Source organism: Xenopus tropicalis, chromosome 5, assembly GCF_000004195.4.
Source record: "Xenopus tropicalis strain Nigerian chromosome 5, UCB_Xtro_10.0, whole genome shotgun sequence".
NCBI lineage: Eukaryota > Metazoa > Chordata > Amphibia > Anura > Pipidae > Xenopus > Xenopus tropicalis.
Window position 1 is genome coordinate 43,200,526 of NC_030681.2, and position 6,000 is coordinate 43,206,525.

Consider the following 6,000-nt stretch of genomic DNA (forward strand, 5'->3'; position numbering starts at 1 on the left):
TCATTGAGATGTTTTTTAGCAAAATTGAGACGAGCCATAATGTTCTTTTTGCTTAAAAGTGGTTTGCGCCTTGGAAATCTGCCATGCAGGCCGTTTTTGCCCAGTCTCTTTCTTATGGTGGAGTCGTGAACACTGACCTTAATTGAGGCAAGTGAGGCCTGCAGCTCTTTAGATGTTGTCCTGGGGTCTTTTGTGGCCTCTCGGATGAGTTGTCTCTGCGCTCTTGGGGTAATTTTGGTCGGCCGGCCACTCCTGGGAAGGTTCACCACTGTTCCATGTTTTTGCCATTTGTGGATAATGGCTCTCACTGTGGTTCGCTGGAGTCCCAAAGCTTTAGAAATGGCTTTATAACCTTTACCAGACTGATAGATCTCAATTACTTTTGTTCTCATTTGTTCCTGAATTTCTTTGGATCTTGGCATGATGTCTAGCTTTTGAGGTGCTTTTGGTCTACTTCTCTGTGTCAGGTAGCTCCTATTTAAGTGATTTCTTGATTGAAACAGGTGTGGCAGTAATCAGGCCTGGGGGTGACTACAGAAATTGAACTCAGGTGTGATAAACCACAGTTAAGTTATTTTTTAACAAGGGGGGCAATCACTTTTTCACACAGGGCCATGTAGATTTGGAGTTTTTTTCTTAATAACGTAAACCTTCATTTAAAAACTGCATTTTGTGTTCAATTATGTTATCTTTGACTAATAGTTAACGGTTTTTGATGAGCAGAAACATTTAAGTGTGACAAACATGCAAAAGAATAAGAAATCAGGAAGGGGGCAAATAGTTTTTCACACCACTGTAGTAGAGATCACACATGAAGATATTTTTTTCCCCTGTGCAGAAGAAGAAGTTATTTTAGGTGAAAGATCAATTAATGACTTTAAAGTAACTGATTTAATTACAGATAGCTCTTGTTTACCAACTGACCTGTTTCCTTCAGAGAGGTCTTATTCCCAGCTGACCTGTTTCCTTTGTCCTGTTCAATCATGCTTCAGTTGCAAAGATATACACACGTGTTCTCTGCAAACATAAGCACACAGGTATAAGGAAAATGACTGGTTTTAATAGAATAACAAGATAAGGTAAGGCAAAACAGAGGATTCCAATTGCACTAGTACTGAGCATTCCCGTTGGTCATACAAGCAAATGCGTTTTTTCCCCAAGTATTTCCATACAGGGTAGAAGAAGTAATGAAGAACCAAAAATAAAGAATTGATTTCTTGCAGGGTATTGTATTTTGAAGTAAAAATAAAATCACATTTTAAATGATAGTATGTGCTTGTATGTATTACAAGAAAAAATACCGGTATCAACAGAAGATTATAATTGGGTGCAAATTTAATCAAATGAAAAACAGAATTAACAGAATATGTCAATGATATTAATATGTCAGTTAAGTATATTCTGGGCAATCAATATATAGTAGAAATATGTCAAACACAACTGGACTTTTTCTGAGTTTTCTTGGGAATTTTTCACTACTTTGGTAATATACTGTATTCATCACAATGGCTCCATTAAACTTATTTAACTAGATGTTAGCTAAAGCTTACAGGTATGAGTGTGATCCACATAGAATGGTGCCCTCATTTTTATAGAGGCAGCTGTTAATTTTTCAATGTACATGACTGGAAGTGTAACATTTTGTGAAAACTCTGTATAAGGAAGTCAAAGCGGCATTACATTCAGCTGACAAGCGGTGTCACAGGCCCTGAAGCAGGAAATGCCTGCGAAACGCGTTGCAATATTGTTGTGAATAAACTATTACTGAAAATTACCACTTTTGTTGGTGTCTGCCTGGAGGAGGTAAGCTTACTACTACCTCCTCTGAATTACCCATTGGGTTTTTAAGTGTTTTTAGCTAATTTTATCCTTTTGGCGCCTCTGTTTTGTCTTATCACTTCTCAAAAGCAATGAATGGATTGCGATTTTTATTGCGATTCAAGGGATAATGCAAGGCACGGCGGGCGGGAGCTGCTGATTGCGGAAATGACGTTATGTCATCATAACAGTTATTATGGGAAGACGTTCTGTGTGCACAATTAGCTGCTAAGGAGCTAATTGTGCACACAGAACATCTTCCCATAATAACTGTTATGATGGCATAACGTCATTTCCGCAATCAGCAGCTCCCGCCGTGCCTTGCATTATCCCTTGAAAGCCAATTTTTTGTGAAATCCCTTATGCGGCCCAGCCTTATCCTGACTTTGCCTCCTGCGGCCCCCAGGTAAATTGAGTTTGAGCCCCCTGCTTTACACCTTTTTCAATTCATCAGTCTTCTTGGTCCAAGTTTTCAAAGCTCCTTGTATTACTGCTTGTATTACCTTACTTTTAGCCTTGGCATTGATTGCCATGGTTTCAGCCCAATGGGAAATGGGAAAAATTCGGATTGGATACAATAATTTCTGATGACCGCAAATATCACGAAAATGCTTTTGCAACACTGGTGAAGCTACTCATTCCTAGTAAGCACATGCAAACAGAAGAACTTCTGTTCAGTTACTATACAGGGAACCCAGCCTCATGAGCTTGAGACAAGGGGCTTTGTATACATTGTTTATTTTCCAGCAGCTAGAAGCAGAAGCTAGAAGACAAATCCTCTGCTAGCCAGTGTCAAATAAATGACTAGATTTTAATATGCTTTTTGGATAAGACTGTAGTGAATATTACTATATAAGAATAATAGCTGCCACTGACATGCAATAACTTTTGAAGTATTAAAAATCCTAACTAGGAATTAGCTCTTTGCACTTAAAGGAGACATATTGGATAAATGGGAAAACCCCTAACCCTGTAGGCAATTATAAATAATATACGGTGCTGGTTTCCCTTTGGGCTAAACATTTACCCTCTCTGTAACAATGGCCCCTTTATTGGAGCTCCCTGTAGATCCTCTCACTTCTCCGACCACATTTGAAATTAAGAGTGGGCGTGTCCTAACGGTCCCTGCCCGAAGCACAGTAGGAGGGGGAGAGCCAATCACAGCCCTGCAGTCACACAAGCACAGACAGGCTTCAGTTCCCTATCAGGTCAGCCTAGCTGCTGATTGGCTCCTATCCTACAGTGCAGTGTACGGAGGGCTGCCGGCTCCCCAGCTCATCCAGAGAATTCAGCCAGCAGGAAGTGGAACAGATGGGCGGGGCTAGTGGGGGTTTGGGGGAATTTCTCTATAAATCAGTCGGAAACACAACTTTTTTAAGCACAATCCTTCTATATCTAGAGGAGTATAATTCACTGGTACATTCATAATTTTTATAGGATATGTCTCCTTTAAAAAGGTGAATTAATGAAGTATCTTGTCTGTGGTGACCCAATATTATGGAGTATATGTTAAATAGATATCAATTATTACACCAGAGAATGGGAACCAGGTCCATGCATTATATGCATTGATAAATAAAGCGTTCAGTTATTTCAAGGAAAGAACACAAAACTTTGGCTTGGATGAGAGGAGCCAAATGTGTGCTTTGCAATTGTTGCTGTTTTACTAATTATGTTGCTACTGCTTGCATCCAGGTCACAGTATCCCCTGACAGCGCTGCAGAGACATGCAGGATAGGGTCAGCTTCAAGGCAAATAAGTAAATATCCTTGCCTACTTGATTAGCTGGGAAACAAATTGACTTGGCCACAACTCTGTTTTTATTGTATATGCATTTAGTCACCATTAAATGTGTTTAAGGTCTGCACTGTTTCCATAGCTCCTGTTTATAGAACAGTACTTTATTTTCAAGTTATTTAACAACAACAGTTTATGACTTGAAAGAGTAGTGTTGACAATTTCTTTCAAACGTTGACATGAGAATTGACAACATATCATCTATTTTATTCTTGTCAAATGTCTACGAAACTTTTCTTATTTCTATAACTGCACACCTGTTCATTTTATTTTCATGCTTTTTTTGCAAATGTCTGCTGCCTTTTAATCATGCTGACCATATGCTTCCTTGTTGTCTTCTTTAGATCTACTTTTGTAATATTACCCCATTAAAAGAATCTAGATCCTATGATCCCGTGGCATCATTGGGCAAAAGTACTTTTAATAGAATAACATTTCATAGCCTATACAAAAAGAACAAAATGATGTCAGTATAGGCTTTTTCTTGTAAAGAATATGATTCACAGTTTCTGAGTGTAATTGGGACCTTGTAAGCCTGAGTGGGACAGGGACTAATGTGAATTATGTATAGTCTCGGTAAAGCTCTGTAGAATGTCAATGCTATATAAAAGATTATGATAATGATCTATGTTCACTCTGTAACAATCTCTGTATCCTGCTTGTGGGCTAGAATTCTGCAGAATATTTGTTAGACATTTATAACATTAGTCTCACCAGTGCTCATTGGTATGTTCACAAGTTGTGTTTTAGGCCTTAAGTCAATTTATTTGGCTTTCCTTTTAATTTTCTTTTCTTTAAATATGTGTTCTGTATTTTGGAAAGGTTATTTAAACCATAAACCTCTTTAAGGTCTTGGTTATAGCCAGATGCACATAATAAGTGACCCTTAGTTCTTCATTTCATCTCTAAATGCAGACTTTACTTCCTTTAATTGAATTTAGTTTTGTTGGCAGATATTTAAAAAATTTGTCTCATATAATGACTCCTGCCCAGATGGGGCTTGTGTTTTTTTTTTCTTTAACACCAACCTTTGTTTCAGGGCAAGTCATGATGTAATGTAGGTGGCAGAACTATGATGTAAGGGGTGGGAAAATGGGTGGACCAGGCAGGGGAAAGGTGAATGTGAGTGGCGTGGCATGGGCAGGGTAGGCCTGTGAGTATAAAGGCTAATCAGTGCGGAGAAGGTGAGGAATGGGGTTATAGGGATTTATAGGGTGTTACAAATTTACCAGCAAGTACTTTTCCAGTAAACTTGTAATAACGATGCCAGCCATAGCTGGTAATTACCAGCTAGACAGAATATTTCTGGCTAGGTGGCAGCTCTTTGCTATTGTATCCATGCCTTTGGCCACCATCTTGGTTAGCTTATGCATATCTTGTCTCTGAAATATAAATACAATATCTGTTTTTGATGTGGAGCTAAAAGAAAAGGTTTATCACATGAAAAGAATTATCTCATGATTTGCTATTTATAAAATATATTGAAGTCTATGGGGAAAAAATGAACTGAATTATGAGAAATGTTTTTTATCTCCACTAATTGAATCTTGTCCACAAGCATTCACATAATAAACCATGACATAACCTTTTCTCACTAAATTGAAACTGGCCCATTGTGTGTTTTGCCTACCCTACCTGTCCACTGCTAAAAGTAGCCTTGATACTGTAAGATCAGGGATATGGCAATGCTTTTCTATATTGAGATACACTAAAGGTATCCGAAAAAACCCATTATCCAGAAATCTCAGAATTACAAAAAGGCCATCTCCCATAGACTTCATTTTAATCAAATAATTCCAATTTTTAAAGTAGATTTACTTTTTGTCTGTAATAATAAAACAGTACCTTGTACAGGTATTGGATCCCTTATCCGGAAATCCGTTATCCAGAAAGTTCCGAATTACAGAAAGACCATCTCCCATAGACTCCATAATAAGGAACTAATTCTAATTTTTAAAAATGGTTTCCTTTTTCTCTGTAATAATAAAACAGTACCTTGTACTTGATCCCAACTAAGATATAATTAATCCTTATTGGAAGCAAAACAAGCCTGTTGGGTTTTTTAATTATTTAAATGATTTTTGGCAGACTTAAATTGTGGAGATCCAAATTATTATAACGATGAGCATTCTGGATAACAGGTCCCATACCTGTATTTGAACCCAACTAAGATATAATGAATCTTTATTGGAAGCAAAACAATCCTATTGGTTTTAGTCAATGTTTAAACTTAGGTCTAGGGGTCCATTTACTAACCATTAGATTATTGTTTATCCGATTAGGATTTTTAGCGGTCACAGAAAAAAAACTTGCAACTTTTCAGAGATTTACTATGCATCCAAACATCCAAAAAATCTGAATCTGATAATTCGCCAGCTAAAACTT